We start from the raw sequence: 18,156 nt of genomic DNA on the forward strand, positions 1-18,156 counted from the left end.
AGCTCCCAGGTGAGCGGAGTTATTCCTTTCTAGATCTGCCGCATCCCCGGATAAATGTAGTAATATCGCGGGGCCCACAATGCACGACGAATGCCAAAAGCCCAGTTTTGCACCGTTCCCATTCAGTAATGACGGTCGTGCCGCAAATGGTCCGAGTATCCGGCACGTTGTTTCCAGTTGTCTCGCCGAAACGACATATGGAATTTGCAAATAGTATATCAAAAATAAAATATTAATAAAATTGGGGTGCAACACGAGGACTTCCCAGGAGGTTACCCATCCTAGTACTACTCTCGCCCAAGCACGCTTAACTTCGGAGTACTGATTGTATCCGGTGCATTAGTGCTGGTATGATCGCACCCGTTTGCATCTTGTTCGCTGAAATCTTTATGCACTCCCTGTCTTGCTCCCCTTCATTAATTCCTTCAGATTTGAAAAAACGGTGTATGCAACTTTCCTCCCTTGGTAACCATGCACAAACTCCCATGTGAGAGGAGTTATTCCTTTCTAGATCTGCCGCATCCCCGGATAAATGCAGTAATATCGCGGGGCCCACAATGCAGGACGAATGCCAAAAGCCAGGTTTTGCACCGTTCCCATTCGTTAATGACGGTCGTGCCGCAAATGGTCCGAGTATCCAGCTCGTTGTTTCCAGTTGTCTCGCCGAAACGACATATGGAATTTGCAAATAATATATCAAAAATAAAATATTAATAAAATTGGGGTGCAACACGAGGACTTCCCGGGAGGTCACCCATCCTATTACTACTCTCGCCCAAGCACGCTTAACTTCGGAGTCCTGATGGGATCCGGTGCATTAGTGCTGGTATGATCGCACCCGTTTGCTTCTTGTTCGCTTTAATCTTTATGCACTCACTATCTTGCTCCCCTCCATTAATTCTTTCAGACTTGAAAAAACGGTGTATGCAACTTTCCTCCCTTGGTAACCGTGCACAAGCTCCCAGGTGAGCGGAGTTATTCCTTTGTAGATCTGCCGCATCCTCGGATAAATGTTGTAATATCATGGGGCCCACAATGCACGACGAATGCCAAACGCCCGGTTTTGCACTGTTCCCATTCAGTAATGACGGTCGTGCCGCAAATGGTCCGAGTATCCGGCACGTTGTTTCCAGTTGTCTCGCCGAAACGACATATGGAATTTGCAAATAATATATCAAAAATAAAATATTAATAAAATTGGGGTGCAACACGAGGACTTCCCGGGAGGTCACCCATCCTATTACTACTCTCGCCCAAGCACGCTTAACTTCGGAGTCCTGATGCGATCCGGTGCATTAGTGCTGGTATGATCGCACCCGTTTGCTTCTTGTTCGCTTTAATCTTTATGCACTCACTATCTTGCTCCCCTCCATTAATTCTTTCAGACTTGAAAAAACGGTGTATGCAACTTTCCTCCCTTGGTAACCGTGCACAAGCTCACAGGTGAGCGGAGTTATTCCTTTCTAGATCTGCCGCATCCTCGGATAAATGTAGTAATATCACGGGGCCCACAATGCACGACGAATGCCAAAAGCCCAGTTTTTCACCGTTCCCATTCAGTAATGACGGTCGTGCCGCAAATGGTCCGAGTATCCGGCACGTTGTTTCCAGTTGTCTCGCCGAAACGACATATGGAATTTGCAAATAGTATATCAAAAATAAAATATTAATAAAATTGGGGTGCAACACGATTACTTCCCAGGAGGTCACCCATCCTAGTACTACTCTCGCCCAAGCACGCTTAACTTCGGAGTTCTGATGGGATCCGGTGCATTAGTGCTGGTATGATCGCACCCGTTTGCATCTTGTTCGCAGAAATCTTTATGCACTCACTGTCTTGCTCCCCTCCATTAATCCTTTCAGATTTGAAAAAACGGTGTAATCAAATTTCCTCCCTTGGTAACCGTGCACAAGCTCCCAGTTGAGCGGAGTTATTCCTTAGAAGATCTGCCGCATCCCCGGATAAATGTTGTAATATCGCGGGGCCCACAATGCACGACGAATGCCAAAAGCCCGGTTTTGCACCGTTCCCATTCAGTAATGACGGTCGTTCCGCAAATGGTCCGAGTATCCGGCACGTTGTTTCCTGTTGTCTCGCCGAAACGACATATGGAATTTGCAAATAGTATATCAAAAATAAAATATTAATAAAATTGGGGTGCAACACGAGGACTTCCCAGGAGGTCACCCATCCTAGTACTACTCTCGCCCAAGCACGCTTAACTTCGGAGTTCTGATGGGATCCGGTGCATTAGTGCTGGTACGATCGCACCCGTTTGCTTCTTGTTCGTTTAAATCTTTATGCACTCACTATCTTGCTCCCCTCCATTAATTCCTTCAGACTTGAAAAAACGGTGTATGCAACTTTCCTCCCTTGGTAACCGTGCACAAGCACCAAGGTGAGCGGAGTTATTCCTTTCTAGATCTGTCCATGCCCCGGATAAATGTAGTAAAATCGCGGGGCCCACAATGCACGACGAATGCCTAAAGCCCGGTTTTACACCGTTCCCATTCAGTAATGACGGTCGTGCCGCAAATGGTCCGAGTATCCGGCGCTTTGTTTCCAGTTGTCTCGCCGAAACAACATATGGAATTTGCAAATAATTTATCAGAAATAAAATATTAATAAAATGGAGGTGCAACACGAGGACTTCCAAGGAGGTCACCCATCCTAGTACTACTCTCGCCCAAGCACACTTAACTTCGGAGTTCTGATGGGATCCGGTGCATTAGTGCTGGTATGATCGCACCCGTTTGCATCTTGTTCGCAGAAATCTTTATGCACTCACTGTCTTGCTCCCCTCTATTAATCCTTTTAGATTTGAAAAAACGGTGTATGCAACTTTCCTCCCTTGGTAACCGTGCACAAGCTCCCAGGTGAGCGGAGTTATTCCTTTGTAGATCTGCCGCATCCCCGGATAAATGTTGTAATATCAAGGGGCCCACAATGCACGACGAATGCCAAACGCCCGGTTTTGCAACGTTCCCATTCAGTGATGACGGTCGTTCCCCAAATGGTCCGAGTATCCGGCACGTTGTTTCCTGTTGTCTCGCCGAAACGACATATGGAATTTGCAAATAGTATATCAAAAATAAAATATTTATAAAATTGGGGTGCAACACGAGGACTTCCCAGGTCACCCATCCTAGTACTACTCTCGCCCAAGCACGCTTAACTTCGGAGTTCTGATGGGATCCGGTGCATTAGTGCTGGTATGATCGCACCCGTTTGCTTCTTGTTCGCTTTAATCTTTATGCACTCACTATCTTGCTCCCCTCCATTAATTCTTTTAGACTTGAAAAAACGGTGTATGCAACTTTCCTCCCTTGGTAACCGTGCACAAGCTCCCAGGTGAGCGGAGTTAGTCCTTTCTAGATCTGTCGCTGCCCCGGATAAATGTAGTAATATCGCGGGGCCCACAATGCACGACGAATGCCAAAAGACCGGTTTTGCACCGTTCCCATTCAGTAATGACGGTCGTGCCGCAAATGGTCCGAGTATCCGGCACGTTGTTTCCAGTTGTCTCGCCGAAACGACATATGGAATTTGCAAATAGTATATCAAAAATAAAATATTAATAAAATTGGGGTGCAACACGAGGACTTCCCAGGAGGTTACCCATCCTAGTACTACTGTCGCCCAAGCACGCTTAACTTCGGAGTACTGATTGTATCCGGTGCATTAGTGCGGGTATGATCGCACCCGTTTGCATCTTGTTCGCTGAAATCTTTATGCACTCCCTGTCTTCCTCCCCTTCATTAATTCCTTCAGATTTGAAAAAACGGTGTATGCAACTTTCCTCCCTTGGTAACCATGCACAAACTCCCAGGTGAGCGGAGTTATTCCTTTCTAGATCTGCAGCATCCCCGGATAAATGCAGTAATATCGCGGGGCCCACAATGCAGGACGAATGCCAAAAGACCGGTTTTGCACCGTTCCCATTCAGTAATGACGGTCGTGCCGCAAATGGTCCGAGTATCCGGCACGTTGTTTCCAGTTGTCTCACCGAAACGACATATGGAATTTGCAAATAGTATATTAAAAATAAAATATTAATAAAATTGGGGTGCAACACGAGGACTTCCCAGGAGGTCACCCATCCAAGTACTACTCTCGCCCAAGCACGCTTAACTTCGGAGTTCTGATGGGATCCGGTGCATTAGTCCTGGTATGATCGCACCCGTTTGCTCCTTGTTCGCTTTAATCTTTATGCACTCACTATCTTGCTCCCCTCCATTGATTCTTTCAGACTTGAAAAAACGGTGTATGCAACTTTCCTCCCTTGGTAACCGTGCACAAGCTCCCAGGTGAGCGGAGTTATTCCTTTGTAGATCTGCCGCATCCCCGGATAAATGTAGTAATATCGCGGGGCCCACAATGCACTACGAATGCCAAAAGCCCAGTTTTGCACCGTTCCCATTCAGTAATGACGGTCGTGCCGCAAATGGTCCGAGTATCCGGCACGTTGTTTCCAGTTGTCTCGCCGAAACGACATATGGAATTTGCAAATAGTATATCAAAAATAAAATATTAATAAAATTGGGGTGCAACACGAGGACTTCCCAGGAGGTTACCCATCCTAGTACTACTGGCGCCCAAGCACGCTTAACTTCGGAGTACTGATTGTATCTGGTGCATTAGTGCTGGTATGATCGCACCCGTTTGCATCTTGTTCGCTGAAATCTTTATGCACTCCCTGTCTTGCTCCCCTTCATTAATTCCTTCAGATTTGAAAAAACGGTGTATGCAACTTTCCTCCCTTGGTAACCATGCACAAACTCTCATGTGAGAGGAGTTATTCCTTTCTAGATCTGCCGCATCCCCGGATAAATGCAGTAATATCGCGGGGCCCACAATGCAGGACGAATGCCAAAAGCCAGGTTTTGCACCGTTCCCATTCGTTAATGACGGTCGTGCCGCAAATGGTCCGAGTATCCAGCTCGTTGTTTCCAGTTGTCTCGCCGAAACGACATATGGAATTTGCAAATAATATATCAAAAATAAAATATTAATAAAATTGGGGTGCAACACGAGGACTTCCCGGGAGGTCACCCATCCTATTACTACTCTCGCCCAAGCACGCTTAACTTCGGAGTCCTGATGGGATCCGGTGCATTAGTGCTGGTATGATCGCACCCGTTTGCTTCTTGTTCGCTTTAATCTTTATGCACTCACTATCTTGCTCCCCTCCATTAATTCTTTCAGACTTGAAAAAACGGTGTATGCAACTTTCCTCCCTTGGTAACCGTGCACAAGCTCCCAGGTGAGCGGAGTTATTCCTTTCTAGATCTGCCGCATCCTCGGATAAATGTAGTAATATCACGGGGCCCACAATGCACGACGAATGCCAAAAGCCCAGTTTTGCACCGTTCCCATTCAGTAATGACGGTCGTGCCGCAAATGGTCCGAGTATCCGGCACGTTGTTTCCAGTTGTCTCGCCGAAACGACATATGGAATTTGCAAATAGTATATCAAAAATAAAATATTAATAAAATTGGGGTGCAACACGATGACTTCCCAGGAGGTCACCCATCCTAGTACTACTCTCGCCCAAGCACGCTTAACTTCGGAGTTCTGATGCGATCCGGTGCATTAGTGCTGGTATGATCGCACCCGTTTGCATCTTGTTCGCAGAAATCTTTATGCACTCACTGTCTTGCTCCCCTCCATTAATCCTTTCAGATTTGAAAAAACGGTGTAATCAAATTTCCTCCCTTGGTAACCGTGCACAAGCTCCCAGGTGAGCGGAGTTATTCCTTAGAAGATCTGCCACATCCCCGGATAAATGTTGTAATATCGCGGGGCCCACAATGCACGACGAATGCCAAAAGCCCGGTTTTGCACCGTTCCCATTCAGTAATGACGTTCGTTCCGCAAATGGTCCGAGAATCCGGCACGTTGTTTCCTGTTGTCTCGCCGAAACGACATATGGAATTTGCAAATAGTATATCAAAAATAAAATATGAATAAAATTGGGGTGCAACACGAGGACTTCCCAGGAGGTCACCCATCCTAGTACTACTCTCGCCCAAGCACGCTTAACTTCGGAGTTCTGATGGGATCCGGTGCATTAGTGCTGGTACGATCGCACCCGTTTGCTTCTTGTTCGTTTAAATCTTTATGCACTCACTATCTTGCTCCCCTCCATTAATTCCTTCAGACTTGAAAAAACGGTGTATGCAACTTTCCTCCCTTGGTAACCGTGCACAAGCACCAAGGTGAGCGGAGTTATTCCTTTCTAGATCTGTCCATGCCCCGGATAAATGTAGTAAAATCGCGGGGCCCACAATGCACGACGAATGCCTAAAGCCCGGTTTTGCACCGTTCCCATTCAGTAATGACGGTCGTGCCGCAAATGGTCCGAGTATCCGGCGCTTTGTTTCCAGTTGTCTCGCCGAAACAACATATGGAATTTGCAAATAATTTATCAGAAATAAAATATTAATAAAATTGAGGTGCAACACGGGGACTTCCAAGGAGGTCACCCATCCTAGTACTACTCTCGCCCAAGCACACTTAACTTCGGAGTTCTGATGGGATCCGGTGCATTAGTGCTGGTATGATCGCACCCGTTTGCATCTTGTTCGCAGAAATCTTTATGCACTCACTGTCTTGCTCCCCTCTATTAATCCTTTTAGATTTGAAAAAACGGTGTATGCAACTTTCCTCCCTTGGTAACCGTGCACAAGCTCCCAGGTGAGCGGAGTTATTCCTTTGTAGATCTGCCGCATCCCCGGATAAATGTTGTAATATCAAGGGGCCCACAATGCACGACGAATGCCAAACGCCCGGTTTTGCAACGTTCCCATTCAGTGATGACGGTCGTTCCCCAAATGGTCCGAGTATCCGGCACGTTGTTTCCTGTTGTCTCGCCGAAACGACATATGGAATTTGCAAATAGTATATCAAAAATAAAATATTTATAAAATTGGGGTGCAACACGAGGACTTCCCAGGTCACCCATCCTAGTACTACTCTCGCCCAAGCACGCTTAACTTCGGAGTTCTGATGGGATCCGGTGCATTAGTGCTGGTATGATCGCACCCGTTTGCTTCTTGTTCGCTTTAATCTTTATGCACTCACTATCTTGCTCCCCTCCATTAATTCTTTTAGACTTGAAAAAACGGTGTATGCAACTTTCCTCCCTTGGTAACCGTGCACAAGCTCCCAGGTGAGCGGAGTTAGTCCTTTCTAGATCTGTCGCTGCCCCGGATAAATGTAGTAATATCGCGGGGCCCACAATGCACGACGAATGCCAAAAGACCGGTTTTGCACCGTTCCCATTCAGTAATGACGGTCGTGCCGCAAATGGTCCGAGTATCCGGCACGTTGTATCCAGTTGTCTCGCCGAAACGACATATGGAATTTGCAAATAGTATATCAAAAATAAAATATTAATAAAATTGGGGTGCAACACGAGGACTTCCCAGGAGGTCACCCATCCTAGTACTACTCTCGCCGAAGCACGCTTAACTTCGGAGTTCTGATGGGATCCGGTGCATTAGTGCTGGTATGATCGCACCGGTTTTCTTCTTGTTCGCTTTAATCTTTATGCACTCACTATCTTGCTCCCCTCCATTAATTCTTTCAGACTTGAAAAAACGGTGTATGCAACTTTCCTCCCTTGGTAACCGTGCACAAGCTCCCAGGTGAGCGGAGTTATTCCTTTCTAGATCTGCCGCATCCTCGGATAAATGTAGTAATATCACGGGTCCAACAATGCACGACGAATGCCAAAAGCCCAGTTTTGCACCGTTCCCATTCAGTAGTGACGGTCGTGCCGCAAATGGTCCGATTATCCGACACGTTGTTTCCAGTTGTCTCGCTGAAACGACAGATGGAATTTCCAAATAGTATATCAAAAATAAAATATTAATAAAATTGGGGTGCAACACGAGGACTTCCCAGGAGGTCACCCATCCTAATACTACTCTCGCCCAAGCACGCTTAACTTCGGAGTTCTGATGGGATCCGGTGCATTAGTGCGGTATGATCGCACCCGTTTGCCTCTTGTTCGCAGAAATCTTTATGCACTCACTGTCTTGCTCCCCTCCATTAATCCTTTCAGATTTGAAAAAACGGTGTATGCAAATTTCCTCCCTTGGTAACCGTGCACAAGCTCCCAGGTGAGCGGAGTTATTGCTTAGAAGATCTGCCGCATCCCCGGATAAATGTTGTAATATCGCGGGGCCCACAATGCACGACGAATGCCAAAAGCCCGGTTTTGCACCGTTCCCATTCAGTAATGACGGTCGTTCCGCAAATGGTCCATGTATCCGGCACGTTGTTTCCTTTTGTCTCGCCGAAACGACATATGGAATTTGCAAATAGTATATCAAAAATAAAATATTAATAAAATTGGGGTGCAACACAAGGACTTCCCAGGAGGTCACCCATCCTAGTACTACTCTCGCCCAAGCATGCTTAACTTCGGAGTTCTGATGGGATCCGGTGCATTAGTGCTGGTATGATCGCACCCGTTTGCTTCTTGTTCGTTTTAATCTTTATGCACTCACTATCTTGCTCCCCTCCATTAATTCCTTCAGACTTGAAAAAACGGTGTATGCAACTTTCCTCCCTTGGTAACCGTGCACAAGCTCCAAGGTGAGCGGAGTTATTCCTTTCTAGATCTGTCGCTGCCCCGGATAAATGTAGTAAAATCGCGGGGCCCACAATGCACGACGAATGCCTAAAGCCCGGTTTTGCACCGTTCCCATTCAGTAATGACGGTCGTGCCGCAAATGGTCCGAGTATCCAGCGCTTTGTTTCCAGTTGTCTCGCCGAAACGACATATGGAATTTGCAAATAATATATCAGAAATAAAATATTAATAAAATTGAGGTGCAACACGAGGACTTCCAAGGAGGTCACCCATCCTAGTACTACTCTCGCCCAAGCACACTTAACTTCGGAGTTCTGATGGGATCCGGTGCATTTGTGCTGGTATGATCGCACCCGTTTGCATCTTGTTCGCAGAAATCTTTATGAACTCACTGTCTTGCTCCCCTCCATTAATCCTTTCAGATTTGAAAAAACGGTGTATGCAACTTTCCTCCCTTGGTAACCGTGCACAAGCTCCCAGGTGAGCGGAGTTATTCCTTTGTAGATCTGCCGCATCCCCGGATAAATGTTGTAATATCATGGGGCCCACAATGCACGACGAATGCCAAACGCCCGGTTTTGCACCGTTCCCATTCAGTAATGACGATCGTGCCGCAAATGGTCCGAGTATCCGGCACGTTGTTTCCAGTTGTCTCGCCGAAACGACATATGGAATTTGCAAATAATATATCAAAAATAAAATATTAATAAAATTGGGGTGCAACACGAGGACTTCCCGGGAGGTCACCCATCCTATTACTACTCTCGCCCAAGCACGCTTAACTTCGGAGTCCTGATGCGATCCGGTGCATTAGTGCTGGTATGATCGCACCCGTTTGCTTCTTGTTCGCTTTAATCTTTATGCACTCACTATCTTGCTCCCCTCCATTAATTCTTTCAGACTTGAAAAAACGGTGTATGCAACTTTCCTCCCTTGGTAACCGTGCACAAGCTCACAGGTGAGCGGAGTTATTCCTTTCTAGATCTGCCGCATCCTCGGATAAATGTAGTAATATCACGGGGCCCACAATGCACGACGAATGCCAAAAGCCCAGTTTTGCACCGTTCCCATTCAGTAATGACGGTCGTGCCGCAAATGGTCCGAGTATCCGGCACGTTGTTTCCAGTTGTCTCGCCGAAACGACATATGGAATTTGCAAATAGTATATCAAAAATAAAATATTAATAAAATTGGGGTGCAACACGATTACTTCCCAGGAGGTCACCCATCCTAGTACTACTCTCGCCCAAGCACGCTTAACTTCGGAGTTCTGATGGGATCCGGTGCATTAGTGCTGGTATGATCGCACCCGTTTGCATCTTGTTCGCAGAAATCTTTATGCACTCACTGTCTTGCTCCCCTCCATTAATCCTTTCAGATTTGAAAAAACGGTGTAATCAAATTTCCTCCCTTGGTAACCGTGCACAAGCTCCCAGTTGAGCGGAGTTATTCCTTAGAAGATCTGCCGCATCCCCGGATAAATGTTGTAATATCGCGGGGCCCACAATGCACGACGAATGCCAAAAGCCCGGTTTTGCACCGTTCCCATTCAGTAATGACGGTCGTTCCGCAAATGGTCCGAGTATCCGGCACGTTGTTTCCTGTTGTCTCGCCGAAACGACATATGGAATTTGCAAATAGTATATCAAAAATAAAATATTTATAAAATTGGGGTGCAACACGAGGACTTCCCAGGTCACCCATCCTAGTACTACTCTCGCCCAAGCACGCTTAACTTCGGAGTTCTGATGGGATCCGGTGCATTAGTGCTGGTATGATCGCACCCGTTTGCTTCTTGTTCGCTTTAATCTTTATGCACTCACTATCTTGCTCCCCTCCATTAATTCTTTTAGACTTGAAAAAACGGTGTATGCAACTTTCCTCCCTTGGTAACCGTGCACAAGCTCCCAGGTGAGCGGAGTTAGTCCTTTCTAGATCTGTCGCTGCCCCGGATAAATGTAGTAATATCGCGGGGCCCACAATGCACGACGAATGCCAAAAGACCGGTTTTGCACCGTTCCCATTCAGTAATGACGGTCGTGCCGCAAATGGTCCGAGTATCCGGCACGTTGTTTCCAGTTGTCTCGCCGAAACGACATATGGAATTTGCAAATAGTATATCAAAAATAAAATATTAATAAAATTGGGTTGCAACACGAGGACTTCCCAGGAGGTCACCCGTCCTAGTACTACTCTCGCCCAAGCACGCTTAACTTCGGAGTTCTGATGGGATCCGGTGCATTAGTGCTGGTATGATCGCACCGGTTTTCTTCTTGTTCGCTTTAATCTTTATGCACTCACTATCTTGCTCCCCTCCATTAATTCTTTCAGACTTGAAAAAACGGTGTATGCAACTTTCCTCCCTTGGTAACCGTGCACGAGCTCCCAGGTGAGCGGAGTTATTCCTTTCAAGATCTGCCGCATCCCCGGATAAATGTAGTTATATCGCGGGGCCCACAATGCACGACGAATGCCAAAAGCCCAGTTTTGCACCGTTCCCATTCAGTAATGACGGTCGTGCCGCAAATGGTCCGAGTATCCGGCACGTTGTTTCCAGTTGTCTCGCCGAAACGACATATGGAATTTGCAAATAGTATATCAAAAATAAAATATTAATAAAATTGGGGTGCAACACGAGGACTTCCGAGGAGGTTACCCATCCTAGTACTACTGTCGCCCAAGCACGCTTAACTTCGGAGTACTGATTGTATCCGGTGCATTAGTGCGGGTATGATCGCACCCGTTTGCATCTTGTTCGCTGAAATCTTTATGCACTCCCTGTCTTGCTCCCCTTCATTAATTCCTTCAGATTTGAAAAAACGGTGTATGCAACTTTCCTCCCTTGGTAACCATGCACAAACTCCCATGTGAGAGGAGTTATTCCTTTCTAGATCTGCCGCATCCCCGGATAAATGCAGTAATATCGCGGGGCCCACAATGCAGGACGAATGCCAAAAGCCAGGTTTTGCACCGTTCCCATTCGTTAATGACGGTCGTGCCGCAAATGGTCCGAGTATCCAGCTCGTTGTTTCCAGTTGTCTCGCCGAAACGACATATGGAATTTGCAAATAATATATCAAAAATAAAATATTAATAAAATTGGGGTGCAACACGAGGACTTCCCGGGAGGTCACCCATCCTATTACTACTCTCGCCCAAGCACGCTTAACTTCGGAGTCCTGATGGGATCCGGTGCATTAGTGCTGGTATGATCGCACCCGTTTGCTTCTTGTTCGCTTTAATCTTTATGCACTCACTATCTTGCTCCCCTCCATTAATTCTTTCAGACTTGAAAAAACGGTGTATGCAACTTTCCTCCCTTGGTAACCGTGCACAAGCTCCCAGGTGAGCGGAGTTATTCCTTTCTAGATCTGCCGCATCCTCGGATAAATGTAGTAATATCACGGGGCCCACAATGCACGACGAATGCCAAAAGCCCAGTTTTGCACCGTTCCCATTCAGTAATGACGGTCGTGCCGCAAATGGTCCGAGTATCCGGCACGTTGTTTCCAGTTGTCTCGCCGAAACGACATATGGAATTTGCAAATAGTATATCAAAAATAAAATATTAATAAAATTGGGGTGCAACACGATGACTTCCCAGGAGGTCACCCATCCTAGTACTACTCTCGCCCAAGCACGCTTAACTTCGGAGTTCTGATGGGATCCGGTGCATTAGTGCTGGTATGATCGCACCCGTTTGCATCTTGTTCGCAGAAATCTTTATGCACTCACTGTCTTGCTCCCCTCCATTAATCCTTTCAGATTTGAAAAAATGGTGTAATCAAATTTCCTCCCTTGGTAACCGTGCACAAGCTCCCAGGTGAGCGGAGTTATTCCTTAGAAGATCTGCCACATCCCCGGATAAATGTTGTAATATCGCGGGGCCCACAATGCACGACGAATGCCAAAAGCCCGGTTTTGCACCGTTCCCATTCAGTAATGACGTTCGTTCCGCAAATGGTCCGAGTATCCGGCACGTTGTTTCCTGTTGTCTCGCCGAAACGACATATGGAATTTGCAAATAGTATATCAAAAATAAAATATGAATAAAATTGGGGTGCAACACGAGGACTTCCCAGGAGGTCACCCATCCTAGTACTACTCTCGCCCAAGCATGCTTAACTTCGGAGTTCTGATGGGATCTGGTGCATTAGTGCTGGTACGATCGCACCCGTTTGCTTCTTGTTCGTTTAAATCTTTATGCACTCACTATCTTGCTCCCCTCCATTAATTCCTTCAGACTTGAAAAAACGGTGTATGCAACTTTCCTCCCTTGGTAACCGTGCACAAGCACCAAGGTGAGCGGAGTTATTCCTTTCTAGATCTGTCCATGCCCCGGATAAATGTAGTAAAATCGCGGGGCCCACAATGCACGACGAATGCCTAAAGCCCGGTTTTGCACCGTTCCCATTCAGTAATGACGGTCGTGCCGCAAATGGTCCGAGTATCCGGCGCTTTGTTTCCAGTTGTCTCGCCGAAACAACATATGGAATTTGCAAATAATTTATCAGAAATAAAATATTAATAAAATTGAGGTGCAACACGGGGACTTCCAAGGAGGTCACCCATCCTAGTACTACTCTCGCCCAAGCACACTTAACTTCGGAGTTCTGATGGGATCCGGTGCATTAGTGCTGGTATGATCGCACCCGTTTGCATCTTGTTCGCAGAAATCTTTATGCACTCACTGTCTTGCTCCCCTCTATTAATCCTTTTAGATTTGAAAAAACGGTGTATGCAACTTTCCTCCCTTGGTAACCGTGCACAAGCTCCCAGGTGAGCGGAGTTATTCCTTTGTAGATCTGCCGCATCCCCGGATAAATGTTGTAATATCAAGGGGCCCACAATGCACGACGAATGCCAAACGCCCGGTTTTGCAACGTTCCCATTCAGTGATGACGGTCGTTCCCCAAATGGTCCGAGTATCCGGCACGTTGTTTCCTGTTGTCTCGCCGAAACGACATATGGAATTTGCAAATAGTATATCAAAAATAAAATATTTATAAAATTGGGGTGCAACACGAGGACTTCCCAGGTCACCCATCCTAGTACTACTCTCGCCCAAGCACGCTTAACTTCGGAGTTCTGATGGGATCCGGTGCATTAGTGCTGGTATGATCGCACCCGTTTGCTTCTTGTTCGCTTTAATCTTTATGCACTCACTATCTTGCTCCCCTCCATTAATTCTTTTAGACTTGAAAAAACGGTGTATGCAACTTTCCTCCCTTGGTAACCGTGCACAAGCTCCCAGGTGAGCGGAGTTAGTCCTTTCTAGATCTGTCGCTGCCCCGGATAAATGTAGTAATATCGCGGGGCCCACAATGCACGACGAATGCCAAAAGACCGGTTTTGCACCGTTCCCATTCAGTAATGACGGTCGTGCCGCAAATGGTCCGAGTATCCGGCACGTTGTTTCCAGTTGTCTCGCCGAAACGACATATGGAATTTGCAAATAGTATATTAAAAATAAAATATTAATAAAATTGGGGTGCAACACGAGGACTTCCCAGGAGGTCACCCATCCTAGTACTACTCTCGCCGAAGCACGCTTAACTTCGGAGTTCTGATGGGATCCGGTGCATTAGTGCTGGTATGATCGCACCGGTTTTCTTCTTGTTCGCTTTAATCTTTATGCACTCACTATCTTGCTCCCCTCCATTAATTCTTTCAGACTTGAAAAAACGGTGTATGCAACTTTCCTCCCTTGGTAACCGTGCACAAGCTCCCAGGTGAGCGGAGTTATTCTTTTCTAGATCTGCCGCATCCTCGGATAAATGTAGTAATATCACGGGTCCAACAATGCACGACGAATGCCAAAAGCCCAGTTTTGCACCGTTCCCATTCAGTAGTGACGGTCGTGCCGCAAATGGTCCGATTATCCGACACGTTGTTTCCAGTTGTCTCGCTGAAACGACAGATGGAATTTCCAAATAGTATATCAAAAATAAAATATTAATAAAATTGGGGTGCAACACGAGGACTTCCCAGGAGGTCACCCATCCTAATACTACTCTCGCCCAAGCACGCTTAACTTCGGAGTTCTGATGGGATCCGGTGCATTAGTGCGGTATGATCGCACCCGTTTGCCTCTTGTTCGCAGAAATCTTTATGCACTCACTGTCTTGCTCCCCTCCATTAATCCTTTCAGATTTGAAAAAACGGTGTATGCAAATTTCCTCCCTTGGTAACCGTGCACAAGCTCCCAGGTGAGCGGAGTTATTGCTTAGAAGATCTGCCGCATCCCCGGATAAATGTTGTAATATCGCGGGGCCCACAATGCACGACGAATGCCAAAAGCCCGGTTTTGCACCGTTCCCATTCAGTAATGACGGTCGTTCCGCAAATGGTCCATGTATCCGGCACGTTGTTTCCTTTTGTCTCGCCGAAACGACATATGGAATTTGCAAATAGTATATCAAAAATAAAATATTAATAAAATTGGGGTGCAACACGAGGACTTCCCAGGAGGTCACCCATCCTAGTACTACTCTCGCCCAAGCACGCTTAACTTCGGAGTTCTGATGGGATCCGGTGCATTAGTGCTGGTATGATCGCACCCGTTTGCTTCTTGTTCGTTTTAATCTTTATGCACTCACTATCTTGCTCCCCTCCATTAATTCCTTCAGACTTGAAAAAACGGTGTATGCAACTTTCCTCCCTTGGTAACCGTGCACAAGCTCCAAGGTGAGCGGAGTTATTCCTTTCTAGATCTCTCGCTGCCCCGGATAAATGTAGTAAAATCGCGGGGCCCACAATGCACGACGAATGCCTAAAGCCCGGTTTTGCACCGTTCCCATTCAGTAATGACGGTCGTGCCGCAAATGGTCCGAGTATCCGGCGCTTTGTTTCCAGTTGTCTCGCCGAAACGACATATGGAATTTGCAAATAATATATCAGAAATAAAATATTAATAAAATTGAGGTGCAACACGAGGACTTCCAAGGAGGTCACCCATCCTAGTACTACTCTCGCCCAAGCACACTTAACTTCGGAGTTCTGATGGGATCCGGTGCATTTGTGCTGGTATGATCGCACCCGTTTGCATCTTGTTCGCAGAAATCTTTATGAACTCACTGTCTTGCTCCCCTCCATTAATCCTTTCAGATTTGAAAAAACGGTGTATGCAACTTTCCTCCCTTGGTAACCGTGCACAAGCTCCCAGGTGAGCGGAGTTATTCCTTTGTAGATCTGCCGCATCCCCGGATAAATGTTGTAATATCATGGGGCCCACAATGCACGACGAATGCCAAACGCCCGGTTTTGCACCGTTCCCAGTCAGTAATGACGTTCGTGCCGCAAATGGTCCGAGTATCCGGCACGTTGTTTCCAGTTGTCTCGCCGAAACGACATATGGAATTTGCAAATAATATATCAAAAATAAAATATTAATAAAATTGGGGTGCAACACGAGGACTTCCCGGGAGGTCACCCATCCTATTACTACTCTCGCCCAAGCACGCTTAACTTCGGAGTCCTGATGCGATCCGGTGCATTAGTGCTGGTATGATCGCACCCGTTTGCTTCTTGTTCGCTTTAATCTTTATGCACTCACTATCTTGCTCCCCTCCATTAATTCTTTCAGACTTGAAAAAACGGTGTATGCAACTTTCCTCCCTTGGTAACCGTGCACAAGCTCACAGGTGAGCGGAGTTATTCCTTTCTAGATCTGCCGCATCCTCGGATAAATGTAGTAATATCACGGGGCCCACAATGCACGACGAATGCCAAAAGCCCAGTTTTGCACCGTTCCCATTCAGTAATGACGGTAGTGCCGCAAATGGTCCGAGTATCCGGCACGTTGTTTCCAGTTGTCTCGCCGAAACGACATATGGAATTTGCAAATAGTATATCAAAAATAAAATATTAATAAAATTGGGGTGCAACACGATTACTTCCCTGGAGGTCACCCATCCTAGTACTACTCTCGCCCAAGCACGCTTAACTTCGGAGTTCTGATGGGATCCGGTGCATTAGTGCTGGTATGATCGCACCCGTTTGCATCTTGTTCGCAGAAATCTTTATGCACTCACTGTCTTGCTCCCCTCCATTAATCCTTTCAGATTTGAAAAAACGGTGTAATCAAATTTCCTCCCTTGGTAACCGTGCACAAGCTCCCAGTTGAGCGGAGTTATTCCTTAGAAGATCTGCCGCATCCCCGGATAAATGTTGTAATATCGCGGGGCCCACAATGCACGACGAATGCCAAAAGCCCGGTTTTGCACCGTTCCCATTCAGTAATGACGGTCGTTCCGCAAATGGTCCGAGTATCCGGCACGTTGTTTCCTGTTGTCTCGCCGAAACGACATATGGAATTTGCAAATAGTATATCAAAAATAAAATATTAATAAAATTGGGGTGCAACACGAGGACTTCCCAGGAGGTCACCCATCCTAGTACTACTCTCGCCCAAGCATGCTTAACTTCGGAGTTCTGATGGGATCCGGTGCATTAGTGCTGGTACGATCGCACCCGTTTGCTTCTTGTTCGTTTAAATCTTTATGCACTCACTATCTTGCTCCCCTCCATTAATTCCTTCAGACTTGAAAAAACGGTGTATGCAACTTTCCTCCCTTGGTAACCGTGCACAAGCACCAAGGTGAGCGGAGTTATTCCTTTCTAGATCTGTCCATGCCCCGAATAAATGTAGTAAAATCGCGGGGCCCACAATGCACGACGAATGCCTAAAGCCCGGTTTTACACCGTTCCCATTCAGTAATGACGGTCGTGCCGCAAATGGTCCGAGTATCCGGCGCTTTGTTTCCAGTTGTCTCGCCGAAACAACATATGGAATTTGCAAATAATTTATCAGAAATAAAATATTAATAAAATGGAGGTGCAACACGAGGACTTCCAAGGAGGTCACCCATCCTAGTACTACTCTCGCCCAAGCACACTTAACTTCGGAGTTCTGATGGGATCCGGTGCATTAGTGCTGGTATGATCGCACCCGTTTGCATCTTGTTCGCAGAAATCTTTATGCACTCACTGTCTTGCTCCCCTCTATTAATCCTTTTAGATTTGAAAAAACGGTGTATGCAACTTTCCTCCCTTGGTAACCGTGCACAAGCTCCCAGGTGAGCGGAGTTATTCCTTTGTAGATCTGCCGCAGCCCCGGATAAATGTTGTAATATCAAGGGGCCCACAATGCACGACGAATGCCAAACGCCCGGTTAAGCAACGTTCCCATTCAGTGATGACGGTCGTTCCCCAAATGGTCCGAGTATCCGGCACGTTGTTTCCTGTTGTCTCGCCGAAACGACATATGGAATTTGCAAATAGTATATCAAAAATAAAATATTTATAAAATTGGGGTGCAACACGAGGACTTCCCAGGTCACCCATCCTAGTACTACTCTCGCCCAAGCACGCTTAACTTCGGAGTTCTGATGGGATCCGGTGCATTAGTGCTGGTATGATCGCACCCGTTTGCTTCTTGTTCGCTTTAATCTTTATGCACTCACTATCTTGCTCCCCTCCATTAATTCTTTTAGACTTGAAAAAACGGTGTATGCAACTTTCCTCCCTTGGTAACCGTGCACAAGCTCCCAG

The 18,156-nt window shown here is 46.5% G+C and overlaps 34 non-coding genes and 4 pseudogenes across 34 annotated transcripts; all 38 read right to left on the bottom strand.

Moving 5' to 3' along the window:
* Nucleotides 1-243: 243 nt before the first annotated feature.
* LOC148857832 (5S ribosomal RNA) lies at nt 244-362 on the bottom strand (annotated as a pseudogene).
* Nucleotides 363-721: 359 nt separating this feature from the next.
* LOC148857833 (5S ribosomal RNA) lies at nt 722-840 on the bottom strand. Its single transcript, XR_016097173.1, has one exon. It is a non-coding gene; the product is annotated as a 5S ribosomal RNA (ribosomal RNA).
* Nucleotides 841-1,199: 359 nt separating this feature from the next.
* Nucleotides 1,200-1,318, bottom strand: LOC148857834 (5S ribosomal RNA). Its single transcript, XR_016097917.1, has one exon. It is a non-coding gene; the product is annotated as a 5S ribosomal RNA (ribosomal RNA).
* Nucleotides 1,319-1,677: 359 nt separating this feature from the next.
* LOC148857835 (5S ribosomal RNA) lies at nt 1,678-1,796 on the bottom strand. The gene has a single exon (XR_016096643.1). It is a non-coding gene; the product is annotated as a 5S ribosomal RNA (ribosomal RNA).
* A 359-nt stretch (nt 1,797-2,155) lies between these two features.
* On the bottom strand, nt 2,156-2,274 carry LOC148857836 (5S ribosomal RNA). Its single transcript, XR_016096138.1, has one exon. It is a non-coding gene; the product is annotated as a 5S ribosomal RNA (ribosomal RNA).
* Nucleotides 2,275-2,633: 359 nt separating this feature from the next.
* LOC148857837 (5S ribosomal RNA) lies at nt 2,634-2,752 on the bottom strand. The gene has a single exon (XR_016096829.1). It is a non-coding gene; the product is annotated as a 5S ribosomal RNA (ribosomal RNA).
* A 359-nt stretch (nt 2,753-3,111) lies between these two features.
* On the bottom strand, nt 3,112-3,227 carry LOC148857838 (5S ribosomal RNA). The gene has a single exon (XR_016097198.1). It is a non-coding gene; the product is annotated as a 5S ribosomal RNA (ribosomal RNA).
* A 359-nt stretch (nt 3,228-3,586) lies between these two features.
* LOC148857839 (5S ribosomal RNA) lies at nt 3,587-3,705 on the bottom strand (annotated as a pseudogene).
* Nucleotides 3,706-4,064: 359 nt separating this feature from the next.
* Nucleotides 4,065-4,183, bottom strand: LOC148857840 (5S ribosomal RNA). Its single transcript, XR_016096148.1, has one exon. It is a non-coding gene; the product is annotated as a 5S ribosomal RNA (ribosomal RNA).
* A 359-nt stretch (nt 4,184-4,542) lies between these two features.
* Nucleotides 4,543-4,661, bottom strand: LOC148857841 (5S ribosomal RNA; annotated as a pseudogene).
* A 359-nt stretch (nt 4,662-5,020) lies between these two features.
* LOC148857842 (5S ribosomal RNA) lies at nt 5,021-5,139 on the bottom strand. The gene has a single exon (XR_016097174.1). It is a non-coding gene; the product is annotated as a 5S ribosomal RNA (ribosomal RNA).
* Nucleotides 5,140-5,498: 359 nt separating this feature from the next.
* LOC148857843 (5S ribosomal RNA) lies at nt 5,499-5,617 on the bottom strand. The gene has a single exon (XR_016096864.1). It is a non-coding gene; the product is annotated as a 5S ribosomal RNA (ribosomal RNA).
* A 359-nt stretch (nt 5,618-5,976) lies between these two features.
* On the bottom strand, nt 5,977-6,095 carry LOC148857844 (5S ribosomal RNA). The gene has a single exon (XR_016096139.1). It is a non-coding gene; the product is annotated as a 5S ribosomal RNA (ribosomal RNA).
* Nucleotides 6,096-6,454: 359 nt separating this feature from the next.
* LOC148857845 (5S ribosomal RNA) lies at nt 6,455-6,573 on the bottom strand. Its single transcript, XR_016096985.1, has one exon. It is a non-coding gene; the product is annotated as a 5S ribosomal RNA (ribosomal RNA).
* Nucleotides 6,574-6,932: 359 nt separating this feature from the next.
* Nucleotides 6,933-7,048, bottom strand: LOC148857846 (5S ribosomal RNA). Its single transcript, XR_016097200.1, has one exon. It is a non-coding gene; the product is annotated as a 5S ribosomal RNA (ribosomal RNA).
* Nucleotides 7,049-7,407: 359 nt separating this feature from the next.
* LOC148857847 (5S ribosomal RNA) lies at nt 7,408-7,526 on the bottom strand. Its single transcript, XR_016097457.1, has one exon. It is a non-coding gene; the product is annotated as a 5S ribosomal RNA (ribosomal RNA).
* A 359-nt stretch (nt 7,527-7,885) lies between these two features.
* Nucleotides 7,886-8,003, bottom strand: LOC148857848 (5S ribosomal RNA). Its single transcript, XR_016097481.1, has one exon. It is a non-coding gene; the product is annotated as a 5S ribosomal RNA (ribosomal RNA).
* A 359-nt stretch (nt 8,004-8,362) lies between these two features.
* LOC148857849 (5S ribosomal RNA) lies at nt 8,363-8,481 on the bottom strand. Its single transcript, XR_016096542.1, has one exon. It is a non-coding gene; the product is annotated as a 5S ribosomal RNA (ribosomal RNA).
* A 359-nt stretch (nt 8,482-8,840) lies between these two features.
* LOC148857850 (5S ribosomal RNA) lies at nt 8,841-8,959 on the bottom strand. Its single transcript, XR_016096287.1, has one exon. It is a non-coding gene; the product is annotated as a 5S ribosomal RNA (ribosomal RNA).
* Nucleotides 8,960-9,318: 359 nt separating this feature from the next.
* On the bottom strand, nt 9,319-9,437 carry LOC148857851 (5S ribosomal RNA). The gene has a single exon (XR_016097918.1). It is a non-coding gene; the product is annotated as a 5S ribosomal RNA (ribosomal RNA).
* Nucleotides 9,438-9,796: 359 nt separating this feature from the next.
* Nucleotides 9,797-9,915, bottom strand: LOC148857852 (5S ribosomal RNA). The gene has a single exon (XR_016096644.1). It is a non-coding gene; the product is annotated as a 5S ribosomal RNA (ribosomal RNA).
* Nucleotides 9,916-10,274: 359 nt separating this feature from the next.
* On the bottom strand, nt 10,275-10,390 carry LOC148857853 (5S ribosomal RNA). Its single transcript, XR_016097202.1, has one exon. It is a non-coding gene; the product is annotated as a 5S ribosomal RNA (ribosomal RNA).
* Nucleotides 10,391-10,749: 359 nt separating this feature from the next.
* On the bottom strand, nt 10,750-10,868 carry LOC148857854 (5S ribosomal RNA). Its single transcript, XR_016097389.1, has one exon. It is a non-coding gene; the product is annotated as a 5S ribosomal RNA (ribosomal RNA).
* Nucleotides 10,869-11,227: 359 nt separating this feature from the next.
* On the bottom strand, nt 11,228-11,346 carry LOC148857855 (5S ribosomal RNA; annotated as a pseudogene).
* A 359-nt stretch (nt 11,347-11,705) lies between these two features.
* LOC148857856 (5S ribosomal RNA) lies at nt 11,706-11,824 on the bottom strand. Its single transcript, XR_016097177.1, has one exon. It is a non-coding gene; the product is annotated as a 5S ribosomal RNA (ribosomal RNA).
* A 359-nt stretch (nt 11,825-12,183) lies between these two features.
* LOC148857857 (5S ribosomal RNA) lies at nt 12,184-12,302 on the bottom strand. Its single transcript, XR_016095985.1, has one exon. It is a non-coding gene; the product is annotated as a 5S ribosomal RNA (ribosomal RNA).
* A 359-nt stretch (nt 12,303-12,661) lies between these two features.
* On the bottom strand, nt 12,662-12,780 carry LOC148857858 (5S ribosomal RNA). The gene has a single exon (XR_016097660.1). It is a non-coding gene; the product is annotated as a 5S ribosomal RNA (ribosomal RNA).
* A 359-nt stretch (nt 12,781-13,139) lies between these two features.
* On the bottom strand, nt 13,140-13,258 carry LOC148857859 (5S ribosomal RNA). The gene has a single exon (XR_016096986.1). It is a non-coding gene; the product is annotated as a 5S ribosomal RNA (ribosomal RNA).
* A 359-nt stretch (nt 13,259-13,617) lies between these two features.
* LOC148857860 (5S ribosomal RNA) lies at nt 13,618-13,733 on the bottom strand. Its single transcript, XR_016097203.1, has one exon. It is a non-coding gene; the product is annotated as a 5S ribosomal RNA (ribosomal RNA).
* A 359-nt stretch (nt 13,734-14,092) lies between these two features.
* Nucleotides 14,093-14,211, bottom strand: LOC148857861 (5S ribosomal RNA). The gene has a single exon (XR_016097458.1). It is a non-coding gene; the product is annotated as a 5S ribosomal RNA (ribosomal RNA).
* Nucleotides 14,212-14,570: 359 nt separating this feature from the next.
* Nucleotides 14,571-14,688, bottom strand: LOC148857862 (5S ribosomal RNA). The gene has a single exon (XR_016097482.1). It is a non-coding gene; the product is annotated as a 5S ribosomal RNA (ribosomal RNA).
* A 359-nt stretch (nt 14,689-15,047) lies between these two features.
* On the bottom strand, nt 15,048-15,166 carry LOC148857863 (5S ribosomal RNA). The gene has a single exon (XR_016095444.1). It is a non-coding gene; the product is annotated as a 5S ribosomal RNA (ribosomal RNA).
* A 359-nt stretch (nt 15,167-15,525) lies between these two features.
* Nucleotides 15,526-15,644, bottom strand: LOC148857864 (5S ribosomal RNA). The gene has a single exon (XR_016096288.1). It is a non-coding gene; the product is annotated as a 5S ribosomal RNA (ribosomal RNA).
* Nucleotides 15,645-16,003: 359 nt separating this feature from the next.
* Nucleotides 16,004-16,122, bottom strand: LOC148857865 (5S ribosomal RNA). Its single transcript, XR_016097919.1, has one exon. It is a non-coding gene; the product is annotated as a 5S ribosomal RNA (ribosomal RNA).
* Nucleotides 16,123-16,481: 359 nt separating this feature from the next.
* On the bottom strand, nt 16,482-16,600 carry LOC148857866 (5S ribosomal RNA). Its single transcript, XR_016097118.1, has one exon. It is a non-coding gene; the product is annotated as a 5S ribosomal RNA (ribosomal RNA).
* A 359-nt stretch (nt 16,601-16,959) lies between these two features.
* On the bottom strand, nt 16,960-17,078 carry LOC148857867 (5S ribosomal RNA). The gene has a single exon (XR_016096903.1). It is a non-coding gene; the product is annotated as a 5S ribosomal RNA (ribosomal RNA).
* A 359-nt stretch (nt 17,079-17,437) lies between these two features.
* Nucleotides 17,438-17,556, bottom strand: LOC148857868 (5S ribosomal RNA). The gene has a single exon (XR_016096830.1). It is a non-coding gene; the product is annotated as a 5S ribosomal RNA (ribosomal RNA).
* Nucleotides 17,557-17,915: 359 nt separating this feature from the next.
* On the bottom strand, nt 17,916-18,031 carry LOC148857869 (5S ribosomal RNA). The gene has a single exon (XR_016097204.1). It is a non-coding gene; the product is annotated as a 5S ribosomal RNA (ribosomal RNA).
* Between the last annotated feature and the right edge of the window lie 125 nt (nt 18,032-18,156).

Source organism: Nelumbo lutea, chromosome 4 (assembly GCF_056320005.1).
Source record: "Nelumbo lutea isolate HS-2025 chromosome 4, American lotus-T2T, whole genome shotgun sequence".
NCBI classification, from domain to species: Eukaryota; Viridiplantae; Streptophyta; class Magnoliopsida; order Proteales; family Nelumbonaceae; genus Nelumbo; species Nelumbo lutea.